This window comes from Peromyscus leucopus, chromosome 5 (genome assembly GCF_004664715.2).
Source record: "Peromyscus leucopus breed LL Stock chromosome 5, UCI_PerLeu_2.1, whole genome shotgun sequence".
NCBI classification, from domain to species: Eukaryota; Metazoa; Chordata; class Mammalia; order Rodentia; family Cricetidae; genus Peromyscus; species Peromyscus leucopus.
Window position 1 is genome coordinate 30,786,347 of NC_051067.1, and position 17,413 is coordinate 30,803,759.

The following is a 17,413-nucleotide window of genomic DNA, read 5'->3' on the forward strand; positions in this document are numbered from 1 at the left end:
TCTGCATAAAAGGAAAGTTCAGGGCTTGTTTCAAGTCCTTGTTCAAGTAGTTTGTCAGGCTGGGTCATCTCAGCTAGCTATCTCAAAATTGTCCTGACCAGTTTGTAGTCCAAAGTCGATTTTTCCATGGTGTTAATCGGTTTAATGGCTTTATCATAGTCCATGTGGAATCATTGTTGTAGGATCCTGTCATCTTTTTGAAGATTTCAAAGTCACTGTTAAGCATGGTCATGGTTTCCTGCAGACTTTTTTTTTTTTTTTTTTGCCTCCTCTGTGGTTTGGAGCAATCACATTCTGATAAATGTCTGTCTCTCGGAACCATGAACATTCTTCCCTAGAACAGAAAATCTTCACAACAATTTCTCCCCACCATTTGTCTTGCCAAATTTTTCCAAACTGACCTTTGCCGATGCTTTCTTGTAACACGATGGTCCTGGCAATTCTTCTCTGAACCAGCAGCAGTAAACCCTTCGTCCCAGGTAGCAGCATCACCACAGTCACCAACACGATGAGAAGGAGCTGGCAACGTGGAGCAGTAGCCACTGCTTCCATGGTCCCACCACTGTTTGTGGTTCAGTCTGGGCCAAAGCTTCTCCCAGGCCTCCTAGGCTGGCCTCAAACTCAGGATCCTCCTGCCTCTGCCTCCTTCAGCAAATCTTGCCAGCGTGCGCCACCACAACCGGGTAGCTTGGGCCTGAGCTGGGGCTCACAAGGCCACAGGCAAAGAGCTTTTTCATGAATTCGTAACACGAACGTTGGGCGCCAGATGTAGCATGAATCTTAAAAGTTCTTCTTAATAAAATCAAACCCGAGGCGAGTTATTGGGGTCCATGCTGGTAGATCAGAGAGACAGAACAAGCCACAGCTATCTCACCTTGCCAATTCCTCAGACTGGAAGCTTCTGTGTCCTCATCCCGATGGCTCTCAGCTGAACTGCTGCTTAAAAGCCTGAATGCTTAACCAGTCAAATGCTGAACCAGCCAAAAGCTTCTAGTTTCTGGTCCTCACACCTTATATATCTTTCTGCTTTCTACCACCACTCCCTGGGATTAAAGGCTGGCTTTCTGGAATTAAAGGCATGTGTCACCATGCTTGGCTATTTCCAATGTGGCCTTGAACTCACAGAGATCCAGAGGGATTTCTATCTCTGGAATGCTAGGATTAAAGGTGTGAGTGCCATCATTTTCTAGCCTTTGTATCTAGTGGCTGTCTGTTCTCTGACCCCAGATAAATTTATTCGAGTACACAATATTTTGGGGAACACAATACCATCACGTGTGTGTGTGTGTGTGTGTGTGTGTGTGTGTGTGTGTGTGTGTGTATGTGTGTGTTGGGGTATGTGTGATTTGATTCTTTCTTTTGTTAACAAATGAATACGGTTTCCCCTAATTTGGAAGAATCTCTATGTAACACTTGTAATATTTTCCACCAGTAATTCAAATAAAATAATATTCAACATTTTTCTGCATAAACCAATTTTTATCATCCTGGCAAAATAAAAAATTTGCTAAGTAAAGAAAAGTGATACACAAAATATTGATATATAATTTTAATGTATTTTGGTCCAAAGAAGAAAACAAAGACATTAGAATTCATTAAAGCTTTACTGAAAACATACAGGGATGACCGTTGACTTGGAATTGTTTGACTTAAATTTTCTAATTTTATGGTAATGCCAACCAAGGTAATAAACTGTGCTGTGAACTTTGAGCCTTTACAAATCAGGTAAATGATAAGCATCCAATCCTCCCTTCCAGTGAGCTGCAACTCCCAGTCAGTCCCACAGTCCCTAGCAGAAGCCACAAGTAGACACACTGTGGCATCACTAGGTCAGGATACTCAATGAGCTAGGTACAGTAAATGCATTTCCATTTCTGATATTACAATGGAAGATGAGTTCCTTGTTGTGTAACCCCCACCACAAATTAAGGGATATTCACATTGGCCTTCTGGCTTTCAGTCCCCGGGCCTCTGTTAGCAAAGCTGCCCTGACTTGTAAAACAATGTCAGGCAGAGCCCCCATCCCAGAATTCTGCAAGCACATCTCTCAACAGCAAGAGTCCTGGTTGCTGGACACTGGAAAGGGAAAGTTAGGGAGGGACTCTATGTCACATCCTACCACACCTGCTCATTCATGCTTTCTACTCGCGTCTAGGAGCCTCAGAGAAGCCCATGTGACCTTATCCATGGAGGCTTAGTGGAACAGCATTCTGCTCCCCGAGGAAAGAGGTTACAAGGTTAACATTTTGAATGATTCTCTGTTGTTAAAAATGTGTGGTTTATCACAACCCTAAAAAATGCCAATGACCAGGATTATCCCATTTCTCCTTTCCTGTGTGCCTTCAATTAGCTGAATGAAAGCAAACCCATGGCTTTGGAACACAACTAGCTGAAGCAAAGTGACGCACACTTCAGTGAGATGAAAGAGTGGAACCCAGAAGCCTAATTAAAAGCAACTGAGAGACCAATATTCGATCCAGAGTTTACTCACCTGAAAAAATAAACCGAGAGCCCTGGCAAGGCTGTACTGGAGGATTGTGGGAGAAAGGCTGAGAGGTTCATGAGGTCAGAAGAAGGCCTGGCTTGGAGGACACAGAACCTTACTATTCCTTCACTCTCGGAGTCAGAGGAAGGTCAGCCAGAGCCTCAGCCAGGACTGCACTGGAACTTAGAGGCAGTTGCCATGAATGAAAGAAGAGGCCTTTGCCCTATGTGACAAGGACAGTATCTGTCCATCTTCCAATGATTCGCCTTTTACAACCTATCAAAAAGTACGGTTACTTAGACAGCATGTGCTCCTTTAATTTCCAAGCTTCCTTTTCATTTTATGCCCCCTCATTTCCTCGTTGCTCCCACAACACATTACCTGTCTTAACTTCAGAGCATTTTTGGATATTCAGCATATAGACTGTTTTTGATGGCATGAGCTATCAAGGACTAACCGAAAGAATTAGCCTCCTTTACCAAAAGGAAAATTCTCTTGGTTTTGAGATAAATCAAGGCCCAAGGTCAGTCAAGAGAGGAAAGAAATAAATGAGTCCCTCTTTCATACACTGCATATTTTTAACCTACAAATCAGCTCTCCAAAGCAGAATGCTGGCAAATAAAAATGGTTCCGTGATCCTTCTAAATGTAACTGCCATCTTGTCCAAGATTTTATTTGGAGTCAAGAGAAACGACTTAAGCTAATTTTTTTGGCCCTTAACTGCTGGGGCAGGGAGGGGGGCTCCATTCTTTTTCTTTCCAAGTTTGATATTCATTACCTCGGTTAGGGTGGGAGGTAGGGAATGTGGAAAGATGTATATGGTGTCTCTGAACAAATGCATGGGTTTCATTACTACAAATAACTGAAATGACATTCCCTCACTTGGAAAAGTCTGCTCAGGAAGCAGACATGGGATGTTTCCAGCTCTGCAGGGTCACAGTTTGCTCTTCTGGGCCACAGGCTTTATCAGATAGACTTCTGTCTTCCCCAGACTATTGACACAGAGTGGACTTAAGAAGTGACAGTCCACTAAGAAGAGCTCATACTGGCATGACTGCTGTCTCTGAAAAAATTGGAGAGCACCAGGTACCTCATATCCATGAGGCCTTTGTTGCCACCATGGGCCACAGACATCAACGTAGATCCGGGCTGTGGCAGACCCAGACGTGGTCCTCAGCACCAGTCCAGCCTTGGATCACTTGGCTAGTGTCTGCAGAGAGGTTTTTTTGGGGAGGTACTGAGGCCATGACCCTTACCTGAAGGCAATTTGCCTTACAGGGACATGTTTATGGCAACCCAAGAGCATTCACTCTTGTTCCTAGAGTTCTGCTCCCTCAGCTTTCCTACCGATAAATAAAATCTACTGCAGTAGGCCATGGATTTGGATGGCACTCTTGTCCTGGACCCAACACCCCAAACTAATATGGAGCTGTTTGTACTAAAGGCAACTCATTCCTGCAGGAATGTTTCTGGCAGGTTCAGAAACAGAGATTTAGTCCATTATAAGGGTTGGCTGATTCGAATAGGATTGTGGCATTGTAACCAATTAAACTGTCCTTTTGCCCGATTCCATTTTTCTGTCTATAAATACTGCCTGGCCACATAGCAAGTCAGAATGTTCTGGTTCTGACAGCTGCCCAATTCACAATGCCTGATCACTTCAAGCATCTTTTGCAGGTGTGGGGTGGGGTGGGGGTGGGGTCTTGTTTTGTTTTTGTTTTATTTTTCTCAAACACAGTCAAATTTAAATCTCTCGAAGGTCTTTCCTCTGACTCTCTTCTACCCTGCCTCCCACTTCTGTTTCTGTCTTTCCTGGCCTCTTGCTACAGTTGGACAGGTGCCCAGTAAGCTCACATGTTCAAGGCTTGACTTCTAGGGTGCTGTTACTGGGAGGCCGTGAAACCTTTAGCTGGCCCACCTCAAGGTCCTTGTGTCACTGGGGGTGTGCCCTTGAAGAACTATGGGGCCCCCTTACTTTCCCGCTTGCTCTCTGGTCATAAGGTGAGAGGTTTGCTCTGACGTGTACTCCCTCCATAATGTGCCACCCCAGATCCGAAGCAATGGGGTAACCAATCACAGACTGGGGCCCCAAATTAACCTTTTCTCTTTGCAAGTTGGTTATCTCAGGTACTTCATCACAGTGATGGGAACTGACCAACACGCATTAGTTATTTCCCACCAAGAAACTCACGTAGTGTGACGCTCACTTGCTGCTATCCAGAATGCCTGCTTTCTAAGATGGTTGTTTGGTCTTGCTCATTCTGGACTCCTCACAGAGATTTAACCCCTCATATTTCTCAGTCCAGCCAGCACTAGCCTCTTTGCCTGGCTCTTCTTGTTCCTTCTATCCCCTATTCCCAGCTATTTTCCCACTCATATCTTTGGGCACAGTGTAAGATTTTGACAGAGTCTATAAGAATTAAATAAATTGTACATTCTTTTCATATGTGTGTACATTGTTTGGAATGCATATGCATCAACTTTTTAAAAATTTATTTATTTATTTTACATTCCAGCTGCAGTTTCTCCTCCCTTCTCTACTCCCAGCCCCTCCCCTTTGCCCCCCAGTCCACTTCTCTGTTTTTGTTCAGGAAAGGGCAGACCACTCATGGATATCAACAAAACATGGTATATCAAGTTGTGGTAAAACTATTAAGGTTGGGCAAAGCAACCCAGTATAAGGAGTAGGGTCCCAAAAGCCAGACAAAGAGCCAGAGACAGCCCTTGCTCCCACTGTTAGGAGTCCCACAAGAAGATCAAGCTACACAACTGTAACATATATGCAGAGTGTCTAGGTCAGTCCCAATATGTATCAACTTCTGTGGATAGCAATGCCATATAAATCATTTCCCTTTCTATTTTTCTCACACAAGACTAAGCTTTTAGGTGTTGTCCAGGTTGCTGTGCACACATCTCATCCTGCCAGTTGCTGCATAGATGGTCATTGCTCACAGGCTATGGTCTACTGCTGCCCCTCCCGCACACTGGCAGAGGGAAGCACAGATCTTCTAGAGTGAGTGCTCCAACAGCCACAGCAATGCACAGTAGCAGATAATACAAGAACAATCTCTGGCCTTGAATAAATGGGTAACCCTGATGGGAGGCAAAGTAATAGACCTGAGGCCCTCCGTGATTGCCCATGTGGCCCCATGGGCTTCCCTTTGAACCACATTCAGGGATGGCTGGTGAACATTCAAGAGCCCCCGAGGTCAGGACTGGGTTTGCTTGCAGACTGCTGCATCCACAGGGCCCATCAAATATCTAGGAAACAGGAGACTCACCATTCATGCTTATTGGATGACAGTAGTGATTAGCAGCTGAGTTAATAATAATGCTGAAAAGCATGGTTCTTGGGGTCAGCTATACCACTGAATGATGTTCCCAACTGTCCAGAGTCTAGCATCTCCCCTGGAAAAGGGGAAGCAGAGGCAGGATAGCACAGCAGGGGTGATTAAATGACATGAAAATGGCAGAGTGGTTAAAAAATAGCTTTGCACTTGGATCTAACTCACAATAAAAGGAGTTATTTTCAATCCAGTCCTCTAAGGGATAGTGTTCCATGAGGGCCATCAGAGCATGCATATACATAACTTCAGCTTTAGGATATAGGGCTTGCCAGAGAGGATCTTGGGTAGCTGAGCTCTGACTCAACAGCACCAATCAGTTCGGACTAGTCTGGGGAATACAATGAGACCTTCCTTTAAAGATATGGCCATAATGCTACCTTAGGTACAGGAACACAGAGTGAGGAGCATTCTCAGCTACAGCAGGTGCAAAAATGGTCCAAGTCCAACCTAATAATTGTTGTGTCACAGGTGCTTTATGAAACTTGGAAGAAGCAACAGGTGAAGACGGACTAAATGATAGACAGAGCACAACACCCAGGAGTTTTCTTCCAAAAGGATTCAGCCAACTGTGGCCTGTGCCAACTCTGCCCCACAATCCCTTGCGAGGGGGATTGTCCTTGGCTACTTTCAAATGGAAGAGTTGACTAGTGCAGCAGAGATGACCTGGTCCTGCAGAGCTCAAGATATTTATTCTTTGTCCTCCATACAGGAAGTTTGCTGACTCTTAGCCTAGAAGGGGACACAGAACAGCTACTTCTTTTTAAGAATCAGGTGACACAGTTACAGCGGAAATATAATAATGGTGAAGCATCATTGCAAGAGTGAATTTGTGTGTGTGTGTGTGTGTGTGTGTGTCTGTGTGTGTCTGTGTGTATATGTATGTACATGATCTTTAATAACCCAGTACCTGAGCATCTCAGACCACATAATTCATTCTTGACAAATGATTTTTCACACAATTTCTGTGGAAGCACTCAAGGTTCTCAAAGCCTGCCTTTTCATCATTGAGAAAATCAAACAGAAAGAATTGGAGTTTAAAAGAACCTGAGAGCCCTCCATGCACCCTCTACCAATGGGCCTCCCTTCACCACAGAGTGGCAGAATGTGGGATTTAGCTGTGAACCTGTGAAGTGAAATCCAAGCTCAAGCTTGCAGACTTCTGCTCTCACATCCTCTACACCCTCAGCTCAGATTCCTTTAGGAGTCCAGGCTAATGACCTGTGAATCCAGATGCGTCACTCCCTAAGCCAACTATACAACACACCTGGCTTACAGTTCCCACTAAAATTCCTTTTCTCACCAAGGTCCTCTAAAAAAGAAAGAGCCAGAAACATTTGTTAAGGCACCCAAGAAAAAAAGAGCAAAGAATTCACTGGCTGAAGACGCAGATCTGCAAGTTTCCTTTTTAACAATAAAACCAGTAACTAAATCCTTCTCAACCTTATTTTCCCAAACTTTTCAAGGAGAGTGGTTGATATCCCATAGAACCATAGAGCCATTTAAACTGTAGATGTGTGTGTGTGTTTCATTTGGGGTATCGATAGAATCCAGGAAGCTAGAAATGTACCATTGGTGTGTGTGTGTGTGTGTGTGTGTGTGTGTGTGTGTGTGTGTGTGTGTTGGGTGGGGGGAGTTGGAGGAAAGACCTTAATAGAGGGGAAATAATAGAGTACAGGAGATATGAAAGGGAAATGGAGGACTAGGGTGAGGGAGGCTTAGAAGGGGAGAGGAATGGAGGGGGGCAGAGGAGCAGGTTGGGGGAGGGATAACTAACACTAAGGAGATTTGAAACAGCCATATGGAAACTTGAATGTGGTGTGTGTGTGTGTGTGTGTGTGTGTGTGTGTGTGTGTGTGTGAGAGAGAGAGAGAGAGAGAGAGAGAGAGAGAGAGAGAGAGAGAGAGAGAGAGAGTCTTACTATGTAGCATGGCTAGGCAAGAACTTGCTATGTAGACAAGACTGGCCTCAAATTCATAGAGATTCGCCTGTCTCTGCTTTTCATGTGCTGGGATTAAAGGCATGTGGCACCGTGCCTGGCTGGAAACTTACTATTTTACAATGTTCTACACACACATACATGCATACATATACATAATACATACACACATATATAAATATACATACATACATATGTACATGTACATATGTATATATGCATGTATGTATTCCTTAGGAAAACAAAACAAAGCACACATATACATATATGTATACATTCAGCTTCTAACTTCACTGAATTCCCTGTCTCAGTAGAGCCTGTTCCCACATAGCAAGAATGTCACCAGGCTATGATCTTCCTGACTTCAAAATTCTGAGAACCTGTAGTGTTCTGACTTTTATTCTACATGTGAAGAGAGGGGTATGACAGTGAATGTGATTACATTAGCAGTATGTTACGAGGTAGCTCAGAGGTGGGTCCCTGCTAGGAAGCCACACACACACAGCCACCATGGTGCCCACAGACACACCATACACACAGCCACCATGGTGCCCACAGACACACAGCCATCATGGTGCCCATGGACACACCATACATACAGCCACCATGGTGCCCATGGACACACCATACACACAGCCACCATGATGCCCACAGACACACAGCCACCATGGTGCCCACAGACACACCAGACACACAGCCACCATGATGCAAACCGACACACTATACACACAGTCACCATGGTGCAAATGGACACACTATACACACAGCCATCATGGTGCAAACCGATACACTATACACACAGCCACCATGGTGCAAATGGACACACTATACATACAGCCACCATGGTGCAAATGGACACACTATACATACAGCCACCATGGTGCAAACCGACACACTATACATATAGCCACCGTGGTGCCCAGGGACACACCATACACACACAGCCATTGCTGCTGCTTGCCTATGCAGCTGAGCACTTGTGAAAAAGTTATTCCTTTTTTTTTTCTAAGAGATTCACATAATTGACTGATAACATTTCTATTTAATTAAAGAAAAAAGTAGACATCAGGATCAGCCCTTCAGTGTGCATCAGCTATGGAGGATATGGACACGGACACACACACACACACACACACACACACACACACACACACAAATAAGCCCTTTCCCAACCAATTGGGTAGAACACAGTCCCTGCTAAGATGGGGTCCTAGGCACTTACGAAGGTTTGGTGAACCTTCGTCAATCATGGTGAAGCCTAGAGTAGAGTCTGCATCTACCACAGTGTGTGGGCCGGGTGGTGTCTACTAACCTCAGGGCATCTCCCATTGGGTAACAGGAGTGTTTGTGTTTCCAAAACAGCTAGCTCAAAGGATACTGAAAGAATCTCTGTCCACACTGACAGGCCCAGTTTCTTCATTATTCTGACAGAAACCAGAAGGCCAATGTGAGTTTCTCTGAGTCAGAGCATGCTGGGAATAGCACTGAGGCTCTTGCTAGTGTAGAATGAAATCAGTTTCCGAGCCTGACACATAACTGGCCCCTTTGTGGACTTTTTGATCCACTCTAATTCTCTAATGTGTGTCTTAGAATATTTTGGATTTTGCTTTATTTTCTTAAGACTGTAAAGGACCTCCTTATGTTTCCATTCACTTTATTTTAACAGCATTTTTTTCTCTTAATGATTTTTTTTTCTGGAGCTATTTCTATGTGAAGGAAGTGTGGTTTTGTATTTGGAGGAAGCCATGTGTCTGTGGCCTGTTTTCTTTGACTGGTAGCAGAGTTTCAAATAGAAAACGGCTTCACACACTAAGAAGTCTGGGTTGGGGCTATGGGTTCAGTGGTTCCCTAGTCCCTCCCCCACCCACACCCTCACCAAGAAAGGCCTAGCTCTATCAGAAGCTGTACAGGAGATTGCATTTGTCCAACATGACCCTTTCCACACTTGCAATAAACTGTTGTGTAATTCAAGTATGACAACATGTCCACAGCCATGCAGTCATCTAATAAAGCCTGGCTGGTGTTTCAGTCTGTTTCTGTTGCTGTAACAGAACACCCAAGACTTGGTAATTCAGGATGAACACTCCCCCCCCCCTCATACTTTTATAGGCTGAGAAATCTAAGATCCAGTCACCACCATCTGGCAAGGACCTTTTTGCTGTATCCTCCTACAACACAGGGCAAAAAGGCAAAAGGGACCAACTCTCCTTTTACAACAGCAGAATTCCACCCTGGAGGGTGGAGCCTTGAAGACCTAATCATGCCTTGAAAGCCTCACCTCCTAATACTGTTACCATTTCAACATGCGACCGAATTTCAACATGCGTGTAGAGCAGACAAACATACTAATCACAGCAGCCAGCTTCACAGGTGAATGATCTGGACAGCTACCTGATGAAGGTCCCAGCTCAGAAGGGAATTTATGTTCGCCTGCATGCCAGGAGAGGGCATCGGATCTCATTACGGATGGTTGGGGGCCACCACATTGTTGCTGGAAATTGAACTGAAGACCTCTGGAAGAGCAACCCATGCTCTTAACTGCTGAGCCACCTCTCCAGTCCCCAGAAGGGAATTTATCGTGGTTAATCTTGTCAGTTCGACCCGATCTGGAATCTTTTTGGAAAGAAGTCTTTGGGTATGCCTGTGAAAATATTCAAATCGAGTTCCCAGAGACAGGAAGATACATCTCAACTGTGGGCATATCCCTGCGAGCTAGGATCCTGAACAGAGTGAGGAGGAGAAAGTGAACTGAGCACCCTAGCATTTGCCTCCTGGACTTCACCATTAAGAACTTTATTCTGACTATGAGAAAATAAACCTTTCTTTTCTTCAGCTTTCTTCACTTTAGGTATTTTGTTACATCACCACCACCAACAAAGTTACTACAGAGTCATTCTGGGTTAAATTCTATTGTCATTGCCTTGAAATCATTAACATTTTTAAACAAAGGGCCCTGTAAATGATGTATCTAGCCCTGGCCTGAGTCTCAGATAAGTTCTTCCCTATGTTCCAAGCCCCACCCCTTGGAGACAGTTGCTGCTGACTGGCTGTTGATGAAGTTCATGATGGTATTGTCATCTAGACGTGGTTCGGCAAACCCATAGGGCTAAGAGTATTATCTCAACAAAGTGAATTCTGGGACTGGAGATGAGCACTGTTTCAGGTTGGGTTCTCAGGAAGCTGCCTCTGAGGCAGAACTGCTGGCCTATGCACCTGTCACCAGGAAAGTGGTTAGACTAACCCATACTGCATTCCAAGCTGATACAGCCCTCATTTATCACAGCCCAACTATCTGACATAGGCTATGCCTGAAAGGGGGGATGGTCCTTAGCAAGATGGCCTTTTCAGTGTGGGGAAGTGGTTCCTGGTCAGGATGATTTTTGACCCTAAAGGACATTTAGAAATAACTATGGTTATTACAACCAAGAGGAGGGCATCTAATAGCTAGAGGCTAAGGGTATTATAAACACTACAATGCACAGAACAGCTTCCCAAAGTGCAGAAGGAACAGCCCCAAAGGCCAGTATTGTATGATGAGGAATCTCTACCGAAGGCAAGTCCCAGGGAAGTCAAAATCTTGGCTATCTGTAGACAGGTTGCCAGAACTCAGGAAAATGTACTGTTAGGGGCTGAATCTAGAATGTCCCAAAAGGCCCATGTGCTAAAGCCCTGGTCCCCAAGGTTGTGGGAGTACCTTTAACACATAAGCCCTAGTGAAAGTAACTTGGAGGGGATGTTAGGACCACAGCCCCCTTTCTTTCTCTTCCTTGGCTTCCTGAAGGTGAATGAGGAGTTAAATTCTGCATTCCTGCCACAGTATTCTGCTTCTCACAGGCCCAAAGAAAAGGGCCAACAGATCATGTATTAAAGCCTTTAAAACAGATTTCTCACATTTAAAAAATAAGTTAATTAAATCAGGTATTTGATTATAGTGCCATAAAGCTAACACACACCTTGTAGATGCTAAGTGGCCTTGGGGAGGAAACTCAGTCCATCAGAACAACCTATGTGGCTAGGCCTCATTTCCTCCTAGAGAATGAAAAAGCAATTTTTGCATAGGCCTGGTGGGCCTCCTTGCCTAAAACTTATGAGAGGAAGTTAGTATAGAAAAAAATGACAGCCAAGACTGATACCAAAGGACAGAAGACAAAAATTGCTGTTGATTCTAGATTCCCATGTTGGTTTTGATGTTATTAGTTATTAGCATTATCTCTCAATGCCAGGCCTGGTGTGGGGCTCTAGTGTCTCTGAGACCCACATACAGACTTTACCTTCCCTAAACAAATATCAGTAACATCTGAACTTCAGCAGAAGCTGGGGGTGGGGTGCTGTGCACCATGGGGTTCCATCAGTGACTGAGGGAGAAGGCCTGCTGTAACCCCGAGGTTGGCATCGTGCTGGCACCTGCATACGAGACTCCCTGTGCTCTCTAGCCTTGCTCACATCTTATCCCTAAGATGCCACTTCCATGTTACCATGGATAGCTTAGCTGGGCTCCTCCAACTTCACAACTTGGAGGATCTGATGGAACTCAGATGTGAGGGGCAGTTTAGGCTTTGAGGTTACCCGGTGACACACCTCAGGCACTGTCTCTCTACCAGGTAAGCTAGTAGCTGACAAGGAGCAATTTTTCCATGATGTGTGTAATTCTCTTCAGATGACCCTGCTCCAAAGGCCTGGGGGAATACAGGGCAATTTTCCTGCTGGGGCTGGTCACACAGTCCACAGAAGATGTATCCCACCACAGGACCCTAGAAGCTGATGGTGAATTTGATAGTGTTCTCAGCAGCAAGGCCACTACCTTGCACCATAGCCTACTTTGTCTAGCACTTCAGGTGGCAGCCTCTTTGTTTCACTTGATGTAGTGGATTGATATGTAGTGGATATTCCTCTAAGACAGTGGTCTCAGCTTTCCTAATGCTGTGACCCTTTAATACAGTGACCCCCCAACCATAAAATTATTTCATTGCTACTTTATAACTGTAATTTGCTACAGTTATGAATTGTAATGTAAATAAGCAATATGTAGGCTATCCAATATGCAACCCCCCAAATGGTCACATTCCACAGGTTGAAAACTGCTACTCTAAAAGATGTGTCTAGGTCCTAACATCTGGCACCTATGAACTCAACTTTACTTTGATATAACTGAGGATCTTGAAATGTGTTTGTTTTATATTTGGACTGTTGTATTAATTACTTGCTATGATAAAATACCATGACTGTGGTGATATTTTATTTGTGCTCTAATAAGTAAAGCTTGCATGGAGTTCAGAGGAATTCACTATATTAAATATAGAGGTCAGGCAGTTGTAGCACATGCCTTTAATATTAGCATTTGGGAGGCAGAGATTCATCCGGATCTCTGTGAGTTCAAAGTCACACTGGGAACAGAGCCAGGTGTGGTAGTACACACCATTAATCCCAGCACTAAACACAGAGATCTAGAGGTCTGGACAGAAAGACAGGAAGTGATAGAGCTGGCCGGAGAGAGGAAGTAAGATAGCAGGGCACAGAAAGGTTTATAGGTGTGAGTATACAGGAAGTAGCTCTCTCTGGAGGCTGAAGAGTTGGTAAGGTGAGGTTGGCTGTGGCTTGTCCTATTCCTCTGATCTTTCAGTTTTCATCCCAATATACAGCTCCAGGTTTAGTAGTTTGTCTTATACATGACCAAGGAATGTATAGAAAAAAGGGTTTATTTTGGCCTTACAGTTTCAGAGGGTCACAGTCCATGGTGGCAGAGCAGAGGTAGCAGGAGGTAGGCAGCTGAAGCAGTGGCTGAGAGCTCACATCTTGAACAACAAGCAAAAACAGAGTATAACAGGCATGGCTTGTGGCTTTTGAAACCTCAAAGCCCACCCCTAGGGACACATCTCCTTCAACACAGTCACACTTCCTAATTCTTCCCAAACAGTTCCACAAACTGAGGATCAAGTATTCACACATATGAATCTTTGGGGACCATCCTCATTCAAACCACCACAGCTGGGTCCTGAATCCAATGGCAAATGCCCTAAACCAAGGGGAAGATTGGAAACATACAAAAGTACATGAGGCCGGGCAGTGGTGGTGCTCACCTTTAATCCCAGCACTCGGGAGGCAGAGCCAGGCGGATCTCTGTGAGTTCAAGGCCAGCCTGGTCTACGGAATGAGATCCAGGACAGGCACCAAAACTACACAGAGAAACCCTGTCTCAAAAAAAAAAAAAAAAAAAAAAGTACATGTGAAAAGTTGTCACATGAAGACAGAGGCAGAGACTGGAGTGAGCTGCCATGAGCCAAGGAGACACAGACAATGGAAGGAAGAGTATTTTCTTAGAGCCTTTCCTAGCAGCCAACCTCTGGATTTAGACTTCTGGCCTCCATGGCTCTGAGAAAACTGTTTATGTTTCAAGCTACTTAATTGCTAGTATCAATTTGTTTCAGTAGCCCCAGGAAATAGTATATTTATAATTCCCAATTTATAATGGCACAACAAATACATCTTCAATTTATGAAGGTGCATTCAGTAGAAACAGAGCTTCAGATCTGGAATTTGTCTCTTTCCCAAGCGCCTGATTCTTTCTGGTCAGAGGCAGGTGATACCTCAGGTGGCCCCAGTGTGGTGAGAAGAGGCCACCTCAACCACAGTGTGCTGTTGTAAGCTATGGTGATGGGTAGATTAGGGGGACTCAATGCCCCTTTGACTTGTAATATTTTCACCTCATTATAGGTTAGTCATCTAGGAGCATCTGTATCATAGGCTAGGCATGGCACCTGCTATCTCCAATACCTCTCAGACATTGTCCCTCCTTCTTCATGGTAGGAGATGTAACAAGCGATATGTTCCTAACTCTGGAACAGTCCCACGAGACACCAGACCCCTGCATCTCTGAAGCCTTTTTGATGATGTGGTAGAGGTTAAATCATCTCGGAGCTCATGTCCCACACTTTGCCATGTGTGTGTCTGACCAGAGCCCCCAGTAGATTACGCTGTAATTAGCAGGGGTCCTCAACATAGTGGGCGATGTGACATCCCACAGGCATCCAAGTAGTCTAGCTTTCACCAGATTCTGTATTACAGGGCAGGGCAGATGAGTGGTTATGGCTTTGGGCAGAATTGTCCATATATACTGCTGTCTGTTCAAGGTAGCTGTGGTTGTCTTCCTTTATATAGAGAGGTGCATTTCAGTGTGTATTGTCCACCTGCTTTTTAAAAAGGCCACAGCTGATGAAGCAACTACAATCGGGACAATGATTTTGAACTTCACCCTTTGAAGATCCTTGTGCCCCTGGGCAGCAATGCTGGTTGGTGAAATGGGAATGTGAATGGGGTCACCAACCCTATGTCCTTCATGTTTTAAAGGATGGCCCTCATTTCTGCTGTTTCTATAGAATGCAATATCACTTTACTGATATTTACTGATGTGCGTTTGGGGAGGGGCAGTTTCTGAGGCTTCTACATGGCTTTCCCCATGACAGATCTGACTTCAATGACCAATGGCACATTTTAGAGATAGGAAAATAAACTGGTGATCAAACCTGTTGGTTCTAATGCTACCATCAGGAATGGAGACAATGATTTCCAGTGGGTCTTGTGAACATGTATGCATGTGAACATGTACGCACATTTGTGTGAATTTGTGAAGCCAGAAGACAAGCTCTAGTGCCATTCCTCAGGCACCATCCATAGTTTTATTTCAGACAGGGTTTCTCACTGGGCTGGAAATTGCCACAGAGTTTAGGCTGGCCGGTCATTAAGCTCCAAGTGGGCACCAGCGTGCCTGGCTTATAAAGTCAGGCCCTCTTCCTTGAGAGGCAAGCACCTCACCGAGATCACTAACTTCCCGGCCTTCTTTAGTTGTGGGTTTTTGGGTTTTTTTTTTGACCTACTTTAGGCCTAATCCAATGACCCACATCTAGTAGCTGGAGAAGGGGGATGGCTGCCTGGGTCTCAGGCTTGTTCACTGTCATTACATTGGAGACTAGAAGGAGACAGAGCAGGGATTTGGTGTAGATAATTGCTGAATTGTGGGGTAATCTTTGTAGCTGTGCCCAGATCCTGTACAATGGTTCGCTTTAGAGATAGGAAAATAAAGAAGAAATGAGGAGTAAGTCAGGAGAGATAGCATCGGTGCCCGGGGGCTTGACTGAGACAGTGCTAGGGCAGCAGGGACTCTGCTGAGCCCCAGACCGGGGAAGCAGGAGGGATTTGCAGGCCCTGTCTGCCTGTCTTTCCATTTTGTTTTAAGGCACAACACGATAAAAGAGCCTCTCAGTGTTCTGGCTCGCTTTTCCTGTCCTTAATTCCTTTTTATTGGTTTCTCCTTCAACTTTATACCTTTAGTTTAGTTTTGTTTGATGAAAAGTGGTTTTGGAATTATAGATCAGAAATGGAGAGATTCTTTATGTGTTTTTTTCCTGGACCCAATAAAACCGTGAGCCAGCTGCTGCCAAGTGCTGTGGTTTGGGGTCTCTCCTGCCATCTTGAGTATTTTCTCATGTGGGGTCTGAAATCCTGAGTCTAGGACCCGTTGTTACTCTATTGGCTTTCCTGTCATCTAGTTTATAAATTCCATGAAATAAAATCACATTTTCCTATCCTTCATTGACATGTTTGATCAAATAACTGTGACCTCCCACTACCTCCCTGGGTAAGTGACCACATCCTCTGTATCTCAGGGCTCATGTTCATTATTATAGATAATGAGGTACCCCTTCCTCCCTCCTTCATGTACATGAGTGATGAGAAGTTTATACTTTTAACTACTTACTCAGCTCCCAATATTTCCCAAGAGTACCCTGTTCCCCACCTCTCTCTCTCTCTCTCTCTCTCTCTCTCTCTCTCTCTCTCTCTCTCTCTCTGTATGTATCTGTGTGTCTGTATATGTGTGTGGTTGGAGTTACCAGCCAGAACAGGACACAATAGAAAGATATCATTATCTTTATCCTTCAAGAACATACGATTTAGTGGGGTAGATAAGATGGCCACATTAAATAAAGCAAACAGAGAAGGAAAAGCTGAAATGAGAGAATAAGAAAATCTACAACAGTCACTGACAATGAGTATTTGTTGAGCAATTAAGAGCTAGCTGCTAGGCACTGTCTTTAGCACATTGTGTGCGATAGCCTATGAAGTATTTCTTTTATTAAGTTAGGAACTGTGATTGGCCCCGCTTCCCAGGTTAGATGATGAAGGCTCTGAAATTTTAAATGACTTGGCCCAAATTGTATAGCCCCTGCAAACTGGTGACATCTTGTTCTGGAGTCTGAGGTTGTAAACACAGCCAGGCTGTTGCCGTGTGTTTGACAGATTATCAGAGAGGTACAGGGAAAGAGGACTCATAATGCTGAGCCAGGCCTTGAAAAATACTCAGAAATCAAAGGTACAAAGTCGGGGCATCTCAGCAGACAGGAGGAAGATGGGGTATACATGTCACAAAAAGGAACACATGCTGAGAACAGCTTCATAGGGCCTAGGCACAGGAACTGGCAAGGCGTATCGTGGGTCCCAAGGAATGGTCTTTGGTTTTTAATGTCTAGCGGCACCCCGCAGGCCTGGGCCAGTACTAACCTGGGGGAGACTGGGACCTACAGCATGAATATGTGAAATCTCCCAGGTTATTCCAATTTCTCCTTTTTGAAATTCCTTTTCTTTTACAGTAAC